Source organism: Camellia sinensis, chromosome 8, assembly GCF_055761805.1.
Source record: "Camellia sinensis isolate YWXY chromosome 8, ASM5576180v1, whole genome shotgun sequence".
Lineage (NCBI taxonomy): Eukaryota > Viridiplantae > Streptophyta > Magnoliopsida > Ericales > Theaceae > Camellia > Camellia sinensis.
The window spans coordinates 174,283,930-174,304,888 of record NC_138968.1 but is presented as its reverse complement, the minus strand read 5'-3'; the positions used below and the strand labels follow the sequence as shown (position 1 = coordinate 174,304,888).

General features: G+C 39.5%; 1 pseudogene; it reads left to right on the top strand.

Annotated features, from left to right (window-relative positions):
- LOC114290304 (uncharacterized) overlaps window positions 1-20,959 on the top strand; it is a 46,273-nt pseudogene that overhangs the window by 15,615 nt on the left and 9,699 nt on the right.

The window sequence follows — 20,959 nt, the reverse complement described above, 5'->3', positions numbered from 1 at the left end:
TCATATTTTATTAAACTTTCTTTATTTATTTCTTTTAATCACCTTTTACACCTCCCTCACCGACTCCCTCACCACAAAATAGAATTTTTATTTATTTCTCTTATCTTTTTTGTGTTCCCTTTTTCACAATACACAAAAAAAAAAAAAACAAAAACAAAAAAACAAAACAAAACAAAAACAAAAACAAAAACAAAAACAACAAAAACAAAAATATAAAAAATATATATAGCTTTGCACACCAAACCATATTTTATTCATTTCAGGGATCAACCCCGATCACCATTTTACACACACACACAAAAAAAAAAAAAAAAAAACAAAACACAACACCCACAGATTTGTTTTCTTTTCTGCAAACGGCCACCCACAGACCTCACTTCCACTACTCTGCCGCCGGTCTCTTCTTTTTGCCTCCGTCCTGGGCGGCCCTTGCCGGTGCTGCCTCTGTGTTTTCCACGCCACCGAGCACGTTTACTCCCCCATACTCCTCCACTGCAGCATATGGCGGACCTCCAAATCGAAACATAACGGTGGCCTTCCGTTTCAGCTCCTTGTTTTCCGCCTTTAGCACACTTATCTCTGCTCGCGCATCCTTATACATGCGTTGGAGCAGAGCCAGCTGGGAGTTTAACTGTTGCACCTCATTTGTCCTACTCTGCAGCCGGTGCGACAAGTTTGTGACCGCAGTCATGGTTTCCACACATGACTTCAGAGTATACTGATTGGCCTCAATATCAGTTTGCACCGCCATTTTTTGCTCCACCGACCGCATCGGAAAGTTCAACGGAGCAAACACAGAGGTGTTTGGTTGAGGTTCACTGGCCACCGCACCAGTTCTCTCTCTTGTTGACTCATTGAGGTCTGGAAAGAGAGTGAGCAGACTACGGGACGAAGAGGCCATTTTCTGGGCAACCGAGTATTACAGAGTGTTTCAAGATTTGCAGCTCTTAGAGACACTCTCTCAGCAAAAGGAACTATCTCTCTCAGCAACACGAAGAGTTTTTTTCAGAGTTTTTTAGCGGGTTTTCTGCCTCAGCCTAAGCCTCAGCCTCCGCTTCGATTTATAAAGACCTTGACGAAGAGGCAGACACGCGCATCATGAGCCGCTCGGCGCTCGCCGACAACTTGGCACGCCTTTTGATGGCACGTCTTTTTATGGATTGGGCACGCCTTTTGATGGCACGCCTTTTGAAAGATTGGGCACACCTTTTGAGGGTGCGACTTTTTAGGGGTCCGACAAGACTCTGTAAACTGTCCCGACATTGATTCCGGTTAGCTCCTTTATGGGTCCGACAAGACTCTGTAAACTGTCCCGACATTGATTCTGGTTAGCTCCTTTATGGGTCCGACAAGACTCTGTAAACTGTCCCGACATTAATTCCGGTTAGCTCCTTCATGGGTCCGACAAGACTCTGTAAACTGTCCCGACATTGATTCCGGTTAGTTCCTTCATGGGTCCGACAAGACTCAGTAAACTGTCCCGACATTGATTCCGGTTAGCTCCTTCATGGGTCCGACAAGACTCCGTAAACTGTCCCGACATTGATTCCGGTTAGTTTCTACAAGGGTCCAGCAAGACTCCGTAAACTGTCACAACAACTGTCACAGCATTGTCTGCTACAACGGTCCGACATGACCCCATAAACTGTCTTCTACATCGGTCTGACACTGCCATCCAGTGTTCTCTACACCGTTATGACACCACCATACAGTGTCCTCTACAACGTTATGACACCCCCATACAGTGTCCTCTACAACGTTATGACACCACCATACAGTGTCTTCACCAACGGTCTGACACGACCATACAGTGTCTCCTATCCTTTTTTTTATGTATTTTCTTGTTTTGTTCCTCTCTTCAAACTCAAGTTGGTTAGTTTCTATCCCTTGAGTTTGCGGGGGGCTGTTAGAATTTACCATCACCTACCACCACTACCACCTCACCTACTCCACTAAACCTAACCCACTACACCATTACCACCTCACCTACTCCACTAAACCTAACCCACTACACCACTATCACCATCCACTACACACCATCCACTACACCTACATCTATATAAGGAACCATTTGTAATAGACAGAATATAAATCAATAAAAATATCAATCAATAATACAATTCTCTTTATACATTAAATTTCAACAAGGGCTTAAACATTTTGCTAGCTAGAGCAAAAGAGTTGGGGCTTTTAAAGGGTGTACTAGTGGGAAATTGTGAAAAAACCATATCACACTTGCAATTTGCTGATAATATATTCATCTTCTGCAAAGCTGAATGGGTAGAGGTATTGAATGTAAAAAGGATCCTTAGATGCTTTGAGATCATGTCTGGCCTCAAGATAAACTATCATAAAATTAATATTTGTGGAATAGGAATTCCGGATGAGATGGTGACTAACTTTGCATCTAAATTGAATTGTATGAAGAAATCATTACCGTTCACTTATTTAGGTCTTCCCTTGAGTGCAAATCCTAGAAGGAAGAGCACATAGGCAACTATAATTGAAGGGGGTCTGGGGGTTAGAAAGGTTAGAGATTTAAATGACTGTCTTTTGGCAAAGTGGTGGTGGAGATTTGTAACTGAAACCACAGCCTTATGGAGAAGAACCATCTGTTATAAATATGGAATTTCTGGTGGTGGATGGTTTCCCAGTCAGAACCTTGAGACTAAGTACTCTAGGACTTGGTTGGACATCTTGTAGGTTGCTGACTGTAATCACAATCTCAAGGATTTTTATGTAGCTAATTTAGAGGTAATTGTAGGTAATGGTAATAGAGTCAAATTTTGGATTGATGTTTGGGTGGGGACCAGAGCACTTTCAGAAGTTTATCCCAGATTATACATCCTATCAATTGATAAGCTCAACTCTTTGAAGGACTGTATTGAACGGAAAGGAAATTCTGATGGATGCAATTTGAGATTCAGAAGACCACTATTTGCTTGGGAAGAAGAGGAGGTTCAAAGCTTGTATATTTTGTTGAATACAGCCATCCCCGTGTTGAGTAGCAACGAGGACTGGCTCAAATTAAAGGCATCATCTTCTGGTTCTGGTGTTTACACTTTACAAGAGAAATAATTCAACAACTGGTATGGATTTTCACCTTATTGATTTGATTTGGACAAATATCTCTCCCCCTAAAGTTCAATTCTTGGGCTGGTTAATGTGGAAAGGTAGGATCAAAACTTCTTCTTACCTTCAATAGCTTGGTGTGCTTGAAGCCAATGTCAGTAACCTATGTATCTTCTGTAATACTGATGTGGAAACATTAGATCATGTGCTGATGGGTTGCCTTTTCATTTGGAAGGTGTGGTCCCATTTGATGAATTGGTGGGGAATCTACTGGGCTATACCAGGGTCTTTTGTAGGATTGTTGGAATGGTGGACTGGTTTTCAGTATAAAAAGTTGGAAGCAAGATTGTGGAAAGCTTTGTTTCTGGCAGTGGTATGGTCTATTTGGAAGCACAGGAATGAGTGTAAGTTCACTAATGCTTAGCCAAATTTTGGTGAGTTGCAGGAACTGATTAAAGTTAGAGTGGCTTTGTAGATTAAAAGCAAAGTTGCAGGGATTTGCTACCCAGTACAGAATTTTGTTTCCCATATCCATCAAATCAGAACCCCATCAAAGGATATTTAAGGTGGTATGTTGCTGCTCTTGCTGAATGCTGCTGATATTTGTTGCTGCTCTGTGGCTGCTATATGTTGCTGCTCTGAGGTTGAGGGTGATGCTGATACATTGGTGTTATGCTGTATATTATGCTGGTCTGAGGGTGATCTGTTGGTGAATTTGTTGAGGGTGATTTGTTGGTGAATCGGCTGTTAAGTTTTGGTTTGGGTGATCTCTTGGAGGTTAAGATGCTACTGTCAATAGCTACAATAGAAGGGGGGTTGTGTTTGCTTGGCAGAGCTTTGTTGCTGCTAATGCATTGGTGCTATGATGTCTGTTATGCTGGTCCTAATTATGTTGCTAGTACAAATTTGCTTTACCAAACCTGATCTCAGTCTGAGGATTTGAAGTAGTGAATGCCATCAAAAGTTCATCTTTTGTTGCTAATCTGTTCTGCTACTAATGCCAATTTTATGAACCTGTTTCTGTGCTTTGTTGCTCTGTGCGAACTAATGCTCCAGCAGAAGAGGTTTATGGATGAATGGTATTTAAGGGGTGTGTTATGTTGATTTTGCTGTTAGGCTGGGCTACTGAGAGTGTAGTTTTATGGTTGCTTCCATTTGTTTTGTTTTTGTTTTTGCTCTGCATGTTGGTTACTCACTAACTTGGAGCTTGGAGTTTGTGCTAGCAGATGATTTGGTGTGCATCTAGGTGCCAACCTAGTTGGGATTTGAATGTTTCAATGTGATGCTTTTTACACCCTCCTCTTTATTGATGTACGTTATCATACTCTGTATGTTTTTCCATCAATAAAGTTTCTTTCTTGCTAATAAAAAAAAAGTCTAATGATTCACAAAATTGGATGCATTCATATCAATGTTGTTTCTGGAGAGCCTTCTAAAATAGTTAGGCAAACCATAATACTAATAAATGGATTTTGATGATACTGAACTGTGAAAGGTTGAAAAAGAGTACAGTGCAATTGCTTTTATCACTTCTTTATGTTTGTTTTGATTACATTGCCAATGGAACAAATTTTCTTACAGGCAACAAGATATCATTCTTCTATAAATAGAAATTGACATCTCAATGATTTTATTCATGTCAAAATGTGGTCATTTTTTGCCGGCCTTCTCATCTTTGATGCGGTTATTGTTGGGATAATTCCACATTCCTACTAAGCAAAATGATTTTACATTTATGTTCATTTACAATTGCCACTTAATAAAAATGATTCAAATTGTGGGAGTCCTGAGTTTTGACTTTTGAACAAGAGTAACCATGTGACTACATGGTAATGGAATTATTTTAGTGTTGTCTTAGCCTTTACTGCAATGTCAGGCAAACCAGGAAACCAATAAATGTAAGCATGAGGTTTTTCTATACATTTAAAATGTGAAGTTTAAAGAGAGAAAAGGGATAATAAATTATCGTTCTTTTTCCCTTTTGATTGTTTTTTGTTCACTTGGATCCCATTCATTAACCACCTTAACAATTTCATCTCGTTGGTGTATCTGTTTTCAATTCATGCAGATTTTCATCCATCATCTGTATCAGGAAATGGCAGTATAGTTGGAATTGTCGCTGGAGTAGTATTTGCTGTCTTCCTAATGTTGGGTATTCTTTGGTGGAAAGGATGTCTACAACACAATAATACGATGGAACATGGTATTTTTAAATCAACTAACTCTGGATAATTATGATAGTAATGATTATCATACTCACCATCACTGTTTTTTTTTTCTTTTTTTTTTTGGGAGGGGGGGTAGGGGATAAAAAAATTCAATGTCTGTTATGTTATTTACCCACATTATGTAAACATGTCATGGTTCAATAGTTTTAATTGTCCAGAACTTTTTTTAGAATCCAAACGAGTGTTTGGTTCACTGGAATAAAGGTTGGAATCGAATTGTCATTCGATTAGAACATTCATTCCCAAGTTTGGTTCGGTAAAAAGGAAAGAAATGTACATTCCAAATTGACTCACCATTCACCAATTTCGGAGAATGGTCATTCCATTGGGAGGTCGATGAATAACCATTCCATTCTTGCCCAAAAGCATCAAGTCTACCAGACACTGCCTTAGGAATTAGGATTAATGCAATACAAGTTTGGTTTGCTCATTGTGGGAGTGCTTTATTTAGACAAAATTACTATGTCCAGGTCAAGTGGGACTTGTTGATTTCTCCGAGAATAGAAGATGAGTATGATTTTTTTTTTTAAATTGTAAATTATTAGGAATGAGCCTCTTGACTTTATTGAATGTGCTTACTTATCTAGTTAGGCTTCTTCCACAGATCTAAAGGGTCTAGAATTACCTACTGGTTCATTTACCGTAAGGCAAATTAAAGCTGCCACAAAGAATTTTGTTTTTGCTAATAAGATTGAAGAGAGTGGTTTTGGTTTGGTGTACGAGGTATCCTGTGGTAGATTTACTTTTTTCCTAGTGTTAATAGTAATTCAACTATTCATAATTGACATTGTTTTGAAATGAAGGGCCTTTTATTGGATGGGACTGTGATTGCCGTGAAGCAGCTTTCTTCCAAATCAAAGCAAGGAAATTGCGAGTTTGTTAATGAGATAGGCATGATTTCTGCCTTACAACACCCTAATTTGGTAAAGCTGTATGGATGTTGCATTGAAGGAAAGCAACTATTGCTAGTATACGAGTACATGGAAAATAACAGCCTTGCTCGTGCTTTGTTTGGTAAATTTCAACCTCATGCTTCACTCTATTGCATGCCTTCTGTACCAAAAAATAAACACATATTTTAGCGTATTAATATTTTTGAGTTTTTAATCATTTGGCGATCTGAAGGACCTGAAGAGCACCAGTTAACACTAGACCGGCCAACCAAGCACCAGATCTATATTGGTATTGCAAAAGGTTTAGCTTATCTACATGAATTAACATTGAAGATTGTCCACAGAGACATCTAGGTATTTTGAGTTTTAATATTTTTGGTATCAGAAAATAAACACATATTTTAGTGTATTAATATTTTTAAGTTTTTAATCATTTGGCGATCTGAAGGACCTGAAGAACACCGGTTAACACTAGACTAGCCAACCAGGCACCGGATCTGTATTGGTATTGCAAAAGGTTTGACTTATCTACATGAATCAACATTGAAGATTTTCCACAGAGACATCAAGGCCGTTAATGTGTTGCTTGATAAAAATCTTAATCCTAAAACATCTGACTTTGGTCTTGCAAAGCTTGATGATGAAGAGGAGAATGCCCACATAAGCACTCGGAGGATTATGGGAACTCGGTAAGCTGTCAAATTCTTATTTTTATTAACGAATTATTTATATTATATTTTTGGTTGATAATGTTCTTGTTATTATCATTATTATGATTATTGTTGTTGCAACCAATGAATGCATTGCCTAAAGTTCCCCCCCACCCCCAAAAAAAAAAAAAAAAAATTTATATCATAATTTGTTTTCCCCAGAAATCCTCGAAGGCAATGACCTAATTTTAGATATGCCCTTGTGGAAATAAAGCAGTGCATATTATTGACTACATTGATAGAGGCATATACATAACAACATGTCACAAAAACAATGGTGATGTTTTATTTTGTATTTTGCAGTGGGTATATGGCACCGAAGTACGCAATGTGGGGTTACTTAACTAACAAGGCGGATGTTTATAGTTTCAAAGTTGTAGCCTTAGAAATTGTTTGTGGGAGGCGTGCCACTAGTAGTTACAGGAGAAATGAGGATTCCTTTAATCTTCTTGAGTTGGTAACTTATAAGTCTTGCTTTCTTATGTATATTGTTTGTTGTTTTAATTATTTGCATTGGTAGAAGTATACCAAGGAAAATTTTCTTTGAAAAGCTTGTATTTGCATATAAAAAGGAGGTCAATCCTTTATCAATAAGAAATATATTAATTCTTAAAGATGGGAAAAATTGACTTACTTGTTTAATTAATCGTTATTTGGATGTTCTTTTCTATTTTAGTGGTCCTGCTCATAATTGTAGAACATCTTAATATAGTAATTAGCTTTCATAAATAATCTCCTTTAGCATAAAATGTGAGACTTCCTCATGTTTCGTGTGTGGAAATGCTTAGGTTTTCTTGAAATAATAAAATAGAATCTTTTAGACATCAATTTCGATAAATGGTTATTCTCCTTATTGCGTTTTAGATATTGAATTTCTATATCAAAAGCTTGCAACTTTTCATTTTCCGTTAAAACAAACTGTCTTCTGTGTGTTTAGGGACTGGACTTAAAGGAGAAAGGGAATTTGATGGAGCTAGTGGATCAGAGGTTGGAATCAGATTGCAACAAAGAACAAGTGATGGTGATGCTTAATGTAGTTCTGCTTTGCACTAATGCCACAGCAGCAATCAGGCCTACAATGTCTTCAGTCGTAAGCATGCTCGAAGGCAAAGCCGATGTTCAAAGTTTTTCAATTGATGGTATAGAGCCCGAGAAGACAGATAACCGGTTGCAATACAGTGCTGAAATGAGCACGAGTAACAGCCATGGCCACGATATCTCAACTGACAGGCCATGGACTGACTCCAAATCTGCCTCTGATCTTTACCCACTCAAATTGAGTTCTTAATAGCAAAAGAGAGATTGAAGTGTTTGTTACACATCCCCAATTGTTTTTTGCATATGTATAGACCTTACATTGTTGTTGTATGCCCGTTTGGTTAGTTTTTCTGACTACCCTTTTTTTCTTTTTTCTTTTTCTTAGTGCATGAATCCATATGTGAAAATCCTACGTGATTTGTGATTAGATCAAGATTAACCTATTCCAAATCCCAATTAATTCAAACACTCAACCTAAAATCATCAAACACTTACGAGAGTGATTTTAGTTTGTTTGTTTTTTGAGAATAAACAATAAATCGACACAAACGATTTTTACGTGGAAAAAACCACAATTGAAGAACCTTCAATTGTAATCAAAAACCACGGGCGAACCACCACTATCAATCCACTACTGAAGAACGAAAAGATTACAAAGATACCATACAAATTACCCAACCCAGTCAATTTGTCTCTGAATCTTCTGTAACTCTTTCACCACGCCTTCGTCACGGAATTGATCCTGAAGTTGATTCCACACCACAACTTCACTTGTCGAATTAACGACTGCGTAGCATCAAACGCCTTTTGGATTCTACGCTTTAATCTTCGGAATCCACCGAAGAGAACTTACTTGAAACTTAAGAAGCAACCTCCTTGATGTATGAATCTCAATGCATAAGTTCAGAACTCTCTAAAGAACATCAAGGAAAACTATGAAAAAAAACTCCAAAGAAAACTTTAAACACAACCCTAGTGCTTGTAGATCAGATCTAGGAAAAACTTCTTCAAAAAAAACATCCTTAGCAGCTTTAAATAGGAATCTGGATCCGTGATCTCCGCTCGAGCTCAACACAGCCCGCTCGAGCGGACTGACCAAAAACTGCGTGCGAACAAACTGAGATGCGCTCGAGCGTAGGATAATCCGCTCGAGCGTAAAATCACACCCACCAGTATTTTTTGCTTGCCCTGACAAAATACTGAGGCCTGCTAATCTACGCTCGAGCTCACAAGCATCCGCTCGAGCGGAAAGAACAAAAACACAAAAAATTACATTTGAATCAACACAATGTTTTGTCTTCAGATTTGACAACATAGGGACCTAACAATCTCCCCCTTTGTCAATTCCCGGACAAAACCTTTCTAACCATTGTTCCTTACACACACGCACTATAAAAGTTTCAAAACAAATAAACAAAACATTCTTTTAAAACCCGAAAACACACATATGAGCTCGACTTTGAGACACAGTTTTCTTGGTAAAAGGGCGAGAAGGAGAGGCAAACTCATCATCTTCTAGGATAGGGGTCCCAAGGTCAGACAAAATTCGGTTGATCAAGCAACCGTAGGGAAGGCCAAGCTTTTTATGCCCATGAACACCGATCATCTTTTTTATAATAAGAGAGGCGAGATCAATAGACCGGTGACGGGCAATACAGGACAAAATGAATCCTTGGTCTTGTTTGACCTCGGATGAGTGTGTGGTGACAATGATGTTGGCGCAGACAATCAGATTAAGCAGTCTGAACTCCGGAAGAAGTTCAAACTGTTTAATCAAACCTCCTTTAGGCTAATGACGGGCAACACCACACAGCTCCAAAGCCACATCATCAAAGTTACAAGTAGGACGGTCAGGAACAGGGAAATGATAGTATTGGGGAAAGACTTGCTCAATCTTAAGAAGTTGGCGAATTAATACAGGGGTGACGGAAATGGATTTTGACCGAACCCATGTAGTGAAAGATGGCTCATAATCACGAATACCCTCCATATTACAATAGAATTCTCGAACCCAATCGAGATTCTGACGCCCAGAAAACAATAAAACAAGGTCACCACCTAGAGGGTCGAACAAAGAACGAATGTGGATGGACTCAAATGTATCAGGTTGAACATTCCGTTCTAAATGAACTGTGCGAGTCACGAAAGATTTGTGGAAGGACTTGGATTGTGTGGCTGACTGAAACCTAACAGGATTATAGGTAGGGCGATAGACGGTGGCCTTTCGGCGTTTAGGAACAGGAGCAGACATGACGAAAAAGACACTATAACACCCAACAAACCAACAAACCCAAAACCCAAACCACACCAAAACAAAACCAAAGCAAATCATTAGTTCAATAACCAAATTAAAAAAAAACAGGGCATGAAATCCTCAATGTGCAATGCAAAAGATCAAGCATGAACAAAGAGGAGCATGGTATTGAAGAACTCATAACTAATACACCCAATATGAGAGAAATTGCAAAGTATAAGTATGAATCATGAGAAAATCAAAGCAATGTATTCAAGACCAGACCCATACGCACGTACAGTGACCTCAACAGCCCATAAAGACATGAAAGCAGGAACACAGATAAACCCGAATACCACAGACACAATAAAGAAAACACACATAAAAATCAGACAATAGGACGAGGAAAAAGTGTGGGAGAGAGAGAATCACAAACGACACACAAAACCCACAAAATCACAAACCCAACACCCACTATAACCAAATAGAACAAAAATCAACGAAAATAAAAGAGGGTAAAACTTACCAAAGAGCAAATCGGCATGTAGGATGGAGGATGAGAGGAAAAATCGACCACAATGCAGCCACAAGACAAACCCCTAGATCGAGAGAATGAAAGAGGAAAAAAAATGACTCGAAGAGTCAAGAGAGGGAGTTAAGTATGAAAAAGGTCCGCTCGAGCGTACGTATTACCGCTCGAGCGTAAAACAATGCAAGCAGACTCCCACGCGAGCGTGCAAAGGGCCGCTCGAGCTCAAAAACCCATCTCTCAGAACTGCCAAATCACGAACAAACTGCTGCAAGAGTGAAAAACGCGCCCGAGCGTAAAACATTCCGCTCGAGCGGAAAAAATCTTTTTTTTTTTTTTTTTTAAATAACAAAACACACCTAGAAAGTCCTGTAACAAGCAAGAAGAGCAAGTGTAGACTAAACCACAAAGACAAGAAAATCCATCAAATTATGAGTCCTGCAAATTTTGAGAAAAGAGATGAAACACCAGCTCATGAACAAAACAGATAGTATTAAATCAAAGCCACAGGCATCATGAGAATGCATAACTCAAAAACACACATGAGAGCTCATGTAAAAAAATGTGTGTGTGTGCAATCCTTGAGAGCCACAAATCTAGAGTTAATCCTAGTAGTGATCGAATGGCTGGACCTCCGACTCGAGTAACTGACTATCACAGAGAAAAGTCAAACCACTAGGAATCACGGGGTATTTGTTAAGTAAATGCGGAAGCTCCCCCTCAGACACGTTTTTTTTTTTTTTTTTTTTTTTTTTTTGTGAGCACTCATTGGTGGCATGCACGCTCAAGAGTATGGATTCCAACCAGAGAAGAATGAATTCAAAATGATGGCCTGGTTGGTGCCTCTGAGGTAGCCTTTTCCTAATGCCTGGAGATCATGTACTGAGGGAGAAACCATGGAAGTGAACTAAGGCGGTAGATGGTTAAGAGACTTAACATCACCCATGATATACTAGTATAGGTCAATTTCTCCGCAAAAGTACAAGAAACACTGTCAATGGTCCATAGAGAACTTTGATCACTTATGCGGAAACCCCCGCAACAGTTTAGCTCAAGAATGTGTACAAAATGAGATCACGAAGTAAATGAGTATGGGCATTCAGAATGAGCTATGAACAAAGATGTAAAACAAATCTTGTAAGAAACATGAGCAGTGTTCATTTAATATTTTGATGCAAAAGATACCAGGACTCAATCACAATGAGATTAACACATCTAAGAATAGTAAGTCAACCACTCACACTCACCTCACGAACACAGGAAACAATCTAGTTACTGAGCATTACACCCAAGTTCTTTCTAAGAAACTCAAATCAAAGAAGATCAAGGGGTTTTGTAAAAATATCAGCTTTTTGATGCTCAGTAGGGATATGTTCCAAAACAACAAGGCCTTCATCCACTAACTCTCGAATAAAATGATGACGGATGTCAATATGTTTGGTGCGAGAGTGTTGGACTGGATTTTTTGAAATGTTTATGGCACTTGTGTTATCACAAAAAGAGTGAGGGTATTCTGTTCTATTCCATAATCATGAAGCGTTTGCTTCATCCACAACATTTGTGTACAACAACTCCCTACAGCAATGTACTCAGCCTCAGCAGTGGAAAGAGAGATGGCATTCTGCTTTTTACTATGCCAAGAAACCAAATTATTCCCAAGGTAAAAACACCCCCCGGAGGTACTTTTCCTATCATCAGCACACCCTGCCCAGTCGACATCAGAAAAACCAGTAATTTCGGCTGTAGTATCAGTGGAAAACCAAACCCCATACCCCAAGGTCCCATTAACATACTTGATGATGCGTTTTACCGCAAGAAGGTGAGACTCTTTAGGACTGGCTTGGTAACGAGCACAAACACCGACTCTGAAAGAAATATCAGGACGACTGGCTGTGAGATACAAAAGACTCCCTATCATACTCCTATAAAGGGTAGGATCAACATCAATACCAGAGGAATCTTTGGAGAGGTGAAGACTGGTGCTCATGGGAGTGCGTGCATGCTTGGAAGACTCAAGACCAAACTTGGACACAAGATTTTTTGCATACTTAGACTGAGAAACAAATATGCCCGAAGGAGACTGTTTAATTTGGAGACCCAAAAAATAAGACAATTCTCCCATCATGCTCATCTCAAACTCCTGTGTCATGCAATCAGAAAAATATTTCACAAGATGCTCAGCAGTAGATCCAAACACAATATCATCAACATATATCTGGGCAACAAGAATATGTGACTTCGTATGTTTCACAAATAAGGTCTTATCCACACTACCTCTGTGAAAATCATTATCAAGAAGAAATGTAGTTAGCCTATCATACCAAGCCCGAGGGGCTTGTTTCAACCCATACAAAGCCTTGTCTAACTTGTAGACATGATTAGGCCATTTAGGATCCTCAAACCCTTTTGGTTGCTCAACATATGCCTCTTCTTTTAAGTTCCCATTCAGAAAAGCACTTTTCACATCCATTTGAAACAATTTAAAGCCAAGAAAACATGCAACACCAAGCAAAATACGAATGGATTCGAGACGTGCAACTGGGGCAAACGTCTCATCATAGTCAATACCCTCTACTTGTGTGTAGCCTTGAGCAACCAACCTGGCTTTATTTCTCACTACAGTACCATTCTCATCAGATTTATTTTTAAAGATCCACTTGGTACCTATCACATTCATGTTTCTAGGTCTGGGAACAAGAGTCCAAACTTTGTTACGCTCAAATTGACCTAATTCTTCATGCATAGCATTGACCCAACTATCATCTAGCAAGGCCTCTTTAATATTCTTAGGTTCAATTAAAGAAACATAACACATGTGTGATACCTCATCCCGAATCTGTCTTCAGGTTTTCATTCGATCCGAAACACTTCCAATCACCTGTTGAACTGGATGATTCAGTTTCACCCTTGCTGATGGTTTTAGTTCAGGACTTGCGGTGATAGAAGCATCAGGAGTGATGTTCCTTTGAGCACTCTTGGGACTTGAACTTACCTGTGAGGATGGTGCTGTAACTTTTTCTTGTGATTGAACCTCAGCTTCTCCTAGATTTTGTGGTTGAGTATCCAAGATTGGAAACTCACCATTGTCATCCTCATTTGTTGCTTGAGTAAGAGAACCTGTATCATCTATAACCACATTGATAGATTCCATTATTGATGAAGTTCGCAGGTTATAGACACGAAAAGCCCTACTGTTGGTTGAATACCCTAGAAAAATACCTTCATCACTTCGGGAGTCAAATTTGCCCAAGGGCTCTCTATCTTTGAAGATGTAACACTTACTCCCAAAAGTTTTGAAGTATTTTACATTAGGTTTCAAACCCTTCCACAATTCATAAGAAGTTTGTAAAGTGCCGGGCCTTAAATACACACGATTTACGACATAAACAGCAGTATTTAGAGCTTCGGCCCAAAACTTTGGAGGAAGACTCTTACTAAGGAGCATGACCCTAGCCATTTCTTGAACAACTCTGTTCTTCCTCTCAACCACTCCATTTTGTTGTGGAGTAATAGGTGCAGAAAACTCATGCTTAATTCCATGCATATCACAAAAATCCGAAAACGAACTATTTTCAAATTCACGACCATGATCAGTTCGGATTCTTATGATACGCCCAATGGAAACACCCTGTTCATTTTGGATTTTAAGGACTAAAGCCTGGAAAGCATTAAACGTATAAGATTTTTCCCTTAAAAATTTTACCCATGAGAATCGAGTAAAATCATCAACAGTTAAAAAAATATATCTTTTACCTCCAATGCTTTCAGTGCGAGTAGGACCCATTAAATCCATGTGAACCAATTCAAGAGGACGTTTGGTTGTAAAGCTGTTCACCTTTTTATGAGGAGCACGGGTTTGCTTGCCAAGCTGACATGGTCCACACACATGGCTCAAATTCTTACCTAGTTTAGGAACTCCTCTCACAAGCTCTTTGTTGGCTATCTTAGTTAGGTCTTTGAAATTCATGTGACCTAATCTTTGATGCCACAGATCAATGTTACTTATGGTGGCAGAATGACAAGTAAGATCATTAGTCGTAAGAATCCCATAGCAGTTATCAGATGTGCGAACCCCATGTAAAACAGTATTTCCCTTTTTATCCAAAATTTCACATTTATCTTTTGAAAACAATACTTCATGATGGGAATCACACATTTGACTAATGCTCAAAAGATTAGCTTTAAGGCCATCAACAAGTAAGGCATTATCTAGCTTGGGGAGACCAGCAACACTTATAGAACCCTTACCAATGACTCTAGAAGTGCCGCCATCTCCAAAGGTGACAATTCCTCCTTCATATTTTTCAAGAGAGGTGAAGTAGGATTTGTTACCGGACATATGACGAGAGCACCCACTATCAAGATACCACATGTGTGAGTCACGTGCTTTTAGAGCAGTGTGAGCAACAAAACAAGTCAAATCCTCTTTTCTAATCCAAATCTTTTTAGTCTTGGTGTTCTGCCTAGACATGTAAGGTTGTCTCCTAACCCAAAAAGTATTAGAATTTCTACCCTTTTGAGACACCTTACCAAATAGTTCAAAACAGTAAGGACGAATGTGGCCATACCTACCACAGTGATGACAAATAAAAACAGGTTTTACCTCCTTTTTGTTGATCTTACCTACTTTTGCTTGATGAAGTGAAGGATCAACCTGGTCTGTCTTCAGTTTTCCTTTTGCTTGAGTCTTCAAGTTCTGAGAGGTAGAGGCCTGTCCTTTGTGAGCCGTCGCACCATAGCCTAGCCCTCTTTTGTCAGAACCCATTTGTTGAGACCCGAGTATGTCTTCTAGAGATCTGGAACCTTTGTTCCACATGGCAATTGTTGCTCTAGCAATACGGAGTTCTTCATCTTTCTGACTGACTTTCTCTTCCAATGCAGCTTGTGACAACTCAAGACTTTCAAGCTTTTCTTCATATGTGGAATACACCTTCAGAAGTTCATTCCTTTCAGTTTCACAGGATAGAAGTTTTTCACATAAGTCTTGCCTGTCACTCGAGATCTTGATGACATTCTGTTTTGCTGTCAAGAGTTCTCCTTTGAGCCTGACATTCTCACTCTCACATATTTTGAGCTTGAGAGAGAGTTTGTCATTGGTTTTAGACAAATTCAGAGATTCCTCGTACAGCTTCTCGTAAGCTTGTTGTAGTTCTTCGCCATTGATCTCATCCATGTCTACAGATGTTTCATCATCCTCTCTTTGCTCCTCATTCTCCTTGACCTCATCCAATTTAGCAACCAGGGCAGACAAGTTGCTGGATGGAGGTGGAGGTGAATCTCTTCTTTCGTGGAATTGGCTCAGAATTTCCCATGCATCTTTAGCCTTTGTGCAGTGAACAACCCGTTGTTGTTCTTCATTAGAGATTGCTCCACGAATAATGATCAGGGCTCTCAAATTGCCCGGATTATCTGCACTTTCTGTATCTTCTTCAATGGCTTGCCAACCTTCTGGTTCAAAAGCTCTGAGAAACGCCCTCATTCTGATTTTCCAATACAGATAGTTGGCCCCATCAAAGGTGGGAGCATGATGCAGGTTCTGGCCACGAGCTGATTCCAAAGGCTTTGGAAGAGGTTGAGAAACCGTGGCCCAAAATGCCATGAATGCACTATCCCCATCTTCACCGGATTCAGGTTCTTCGGGTTCTTGCTCCGACCCGCTTTCATCATCCCAAGTTACGGTGTAGACTTTCTTCCGATTTTTTTTTCGAAGGGCATTCAAGAGACATATGGCCAAACCCTTGACATTCATAACACTTGACCCCTGGTCCCCTTACAATCTTTTTTTCAGTAGTTTGAGCAAATTTTGGTGGAACAGTTTTGGGTTTGTCATTACTCTTATCTTTTGAAATAGGGGCTCTGAAATTCGGCTTCTTTTTCAAAAAAATTTTAAACTGTTTTGTAAGCATAGTCGTCATCTCAGACTCTAAATCAAATTCAGTCTCCGGAGGTTTTGCAGTCTCATGGGCACTCGTGAAAGCCATATTTTCTTTTTGCTTTTTCTTAGAAATTTGGTGGGCTTCATAAGTCTGCAAATTTCCAACCAATTGATCGAGCTTGAGGGTATCAACATTCTGAGCCTCCTCAATGGCTGTCACCTTTGGTTGGAACCTCTCGGGAAGGGACCTCAAAATTTTTCCAACAACTTTTGCTTCCGGGATTTTTTCACCGAGAGTGAAACAGGAATTCACGATATCACTGAGTTTTGCATAAAATTCATCGAACGTCTCATCGTCGCGCATAAAAAGGGTTTCAAAGGCGGACGTGAGACGTTGAAGTTTTGACCTTTTAATAGAGGTAGTACCTTCGTGAATCGTTTCAAGAATATCCCACGCCTCTTTTGCTATTTCACACGTGCAAATTCGACGGAATTCTTCAGGTGTGACAGAGCAGAAGAGGGAGTTGAGAGCTTTGTTGTTCCAACTCGAATTCTGGTAATCGGTTGTGTCCCATTTATCAAGGGGTTTAGGAATATCAATCCCATCAATGGTGATTGTAGGTTCACTCCACCCAAAGATTACGGAGTGCCAAACTTTCTCATCGATGGATTTTAAAAATGCTCTCATACGAGCTTTCCAATAAGAATAGTTTGTACCGTCAAGTAATGGGGGTCTATGAGTCGAGTTACCTTCACGAATAGAATCCATGATACTAATCACACAAAATCACACTCCTATAGTTTTGAAAAAAAACAAAGAGTGACCTGCTCTGATACCAATTGAAAATCCTACGTGATTTGTGATTAGATCAAGATTAACCTATTCCAAATCCCAATTAATTCAAACACTCAACCTAAAATCATCAAACACTTACGAGAGTGATTTTAGTTTGTTTGTTTTTTGAGAATAAACAATAAATCGACACAAACGATTTTTACGTGGAAAAAACCACAATTGAAGAACCTTCAATTGTAATCAAAAACCACGGGCGAACCGCCATTATCAATCCACTACTGAAGAACGAAAAGATTACAAAGATACCATACAAATTACCCAACCCAGTCAATTTGTCTCTGAATCTTCTGTAACTCTTTCACCACGCCTTCGTCACGGAATTGATCCTGAAGTTGATTCCACACCACAACTTCACTTGTCGAATTAACGACTGCGTAGAATCAAACGCCTTTTGGATTCTACGCTTTAATCTTCGGAATCCACCGAAGAGAACTTACTTGAAACTTAAGAAGCAACCTCCTTGATGTATGAATCTCAATGCATAAGTTCAGAACTCTCTCAAGAACATCAAGGAAAACTATGAAAAAAAACTCCAAAGAAAACTTTAAACACAACCCTAGTGCTTGTAGATCAGATCTAGGAAAAACTTCTTCAAAAAAAACATCCTTAGCAGCTTTAAATAGGAATCTGGATCCGCGATCTCCGCTCGAGCTCAACACAGCCCGCTCGAGCGGACTGACCAAAAACTGCGTGCGAACAAACTGAGATGCGCTCGAGCGTAGGATAATCCGCTCGAGCGTAAAATCACACCCACCAGTATTTTTTGCTTGCCCTGACAAAATACTGAGACCTGCTAATCTACGCTCGAGCTCACAAGGATCCGCTCGAGCGGAAAGAACAAAAACACAAAAAATTACATTTGAATCAACACAATGTTTTGTCTCCAGATTTGACAACATAGGGACCTAACAATATGAATGCCTGTCAGACTCTGTAATGCAAGAGCCGGTTATTGTTTAGTCTTTGTTTTTTGTCCGACGATCTATTTATTAGTATATGTCTCTTTTTTTCTTTTTCCTTTTTTTTTTTTTTTCTTTTGTGTGTGTGTGTGTCGTAGGCTGTTTGTTCTTGTTTTAGTCGAGGCTTATTTGGAAGATGGTCTTGTGTTTGTGATGAATCTTGATCTGTATGGTTATATTATCAAAAACTATTGTATCATCTTTATTTTTATTTTTTTTATCGGCAAAATAAATCTTTATTGATGAAATCATACAAATAGGATAGAGAACATCAATAAAGAGGAGCTTAGAGCTAGATGAAGCTCGAAGCTCTAGTTTGTGAGAAACCAACAAAATGAGAAAAACAGAAAAACAGAATTAACAACCAAAACAGAACACTCAGCTGAAGAAGCACTCCGCTGAACAAAACAAAACATTTACACAGAGTACAAACTCCCCAATATTTGGTAAGCCTCCACAACTTGAGAATCACCTAATGAAGAACTAAAAACCAGCATTTCACCAAGACAACATTTCACAGCATTTCACCCCAAAACTCCAAAAGCAAAACTACAGAGCATTCAGACACTTCTGGCACAGACCAAGAGCATAGAATTCACCAAGACACACAGAAATCACACAGCAACCATCACCACAGCCAAAGCATATCAGTAATCAACACAAAATTGCAAAGCTTCACCCAGCAGATCAACAGATCAAAGAACAAAGGTAGCATGAAGGTAACTGACAGAGTAGTCTAACAGATGGGAAGCAACTGAATGCATTCAACAGATCAATCACCCTACTGAGAGTATCAGTATATCATAAACTGTACTGCAGCCCTTCAATTCATTCTACACAAATCACACCCAGATCCTGCACCCACACAGATCAGCAATGTTCTGTTATAGATTGAAACAAAATCCTGCATCCATATAGCCAGCATCCTAACAGATTGGACAAACCAGCCACCACCACCTCAATCAGGCTTTGATCCTATCAAGATTATAGACAATGTCCTCCACAGAATACTGCGATCCTCCATAACTATGTTTACACCAAAGTACTACCCTCACTTTCACCAGCTCAGCCAAATTAAGCCCATCAACGCTCTTTTCTTGAAAAAAGCATTCATTCCTAGCTTTCCAAATTGACCACAAAACAGCTAAGGGAACAACTTTCCACATTGGTTGGATCGCCTTTTTGAATTTAGAACCAGCCCACCAATGCAATAATGCCTCAATTGATCCCAGAACCACCCAAACTAGATTCCACCATTTCACCATATCTGACCACAATTTCCATACCACCAGACATGACAGAAGCAAAAGGTTAATTGACTCCTCCTCTGTTCTACACAGCAAACACACTGAATTAGCTTCCAAATTCAACATACCAATCCTTTTAAAAAAAGATGAAGTTTTAAGTTTTCCTTTCCAAGCTAACCAGCTACAAAATTTCACCTAGGGTGGGGCAATATTCTTCCACAGCATATCAGCAACACCTACAACAGGACCTTTCGACAACACCCACCACTTCCATGTCGAAGCCACAGAGTAAGAACCTGAAGGGTTGGCCAGCCATAAACAAGAGTCCTCTACTTGAACTGTAAGTACTGGTGCGCCCCTAAGTACCCCTTGCAGCCTTACAACCTCCTCCTCCTCCCAAGCTAACAGAGATCTTCTAAACAGAAACTTCCACTCATGTGCTAACCCTCTTCTGTGATTCATCTGCATAATTGTACAACCCTTCTCCTCAGACGGCCTGTATAGCCTAGGGAATTCCTCCTTCAGACACAAATTATTTAACCACTTATCCTCCCAAAATAGGAGTCTTTGCCTATTTCTTACAACTAGCTTGAGATTAGATAAAAAGTAATCAACCAGCTTTGGACTAGATGCATCAAGATAGACAACATCTGACCATAGTCTTCACACTAAACAGGATCCTGGAATAATAAGTACCCAGCCACTTGCAACCACACCATATTTGCCCCTTAACATTTGTTTCCATATAGCTCTGTCCTCCACTCCAAACCTCCACTACCATTTAATCAAAAGGCAAGCATTGATTTCTCTCATATTTCTAAGCCCCAGACCCCCTTGTGATTTGTTAATTGTTAAATCCGCCCATTTCACCATATGGACTTTCCTCATGAGTTCAGATTTACCAACAAAAATACTGCCTGAATCTTCTCAATCTGTTTAGCCACTCCCATAGGTATTTTGAAAATTGATAGAAAATAGATGGGCAGACAAGAAAGGACTGACCTAATCAAAGTTAAACGACCAGCGTAAGACAAGACTTTCATCTTCTATATGGCTAACTTCTTTCTCACTTTCTCAATAACAGGTTGCCAAGTGCTTTTTCTACTGGGGTTAGCCCTAAGAGGTAAACCCAAACAGCTTATAGGGAGCTTTTGGCTACGGCAATTAAAAATGGAGGTAAACTGATTAACCTCAAAATCATTTAAACCCACCCCACACAACGCACTTTTTGTGGATATTGATCTTTAAGCCGGAAAGTACCTCAAAGCAACGCAAAATTCTCTTGAAGTGCACCAATTCCCCTCTTTCCGCCTCACAAA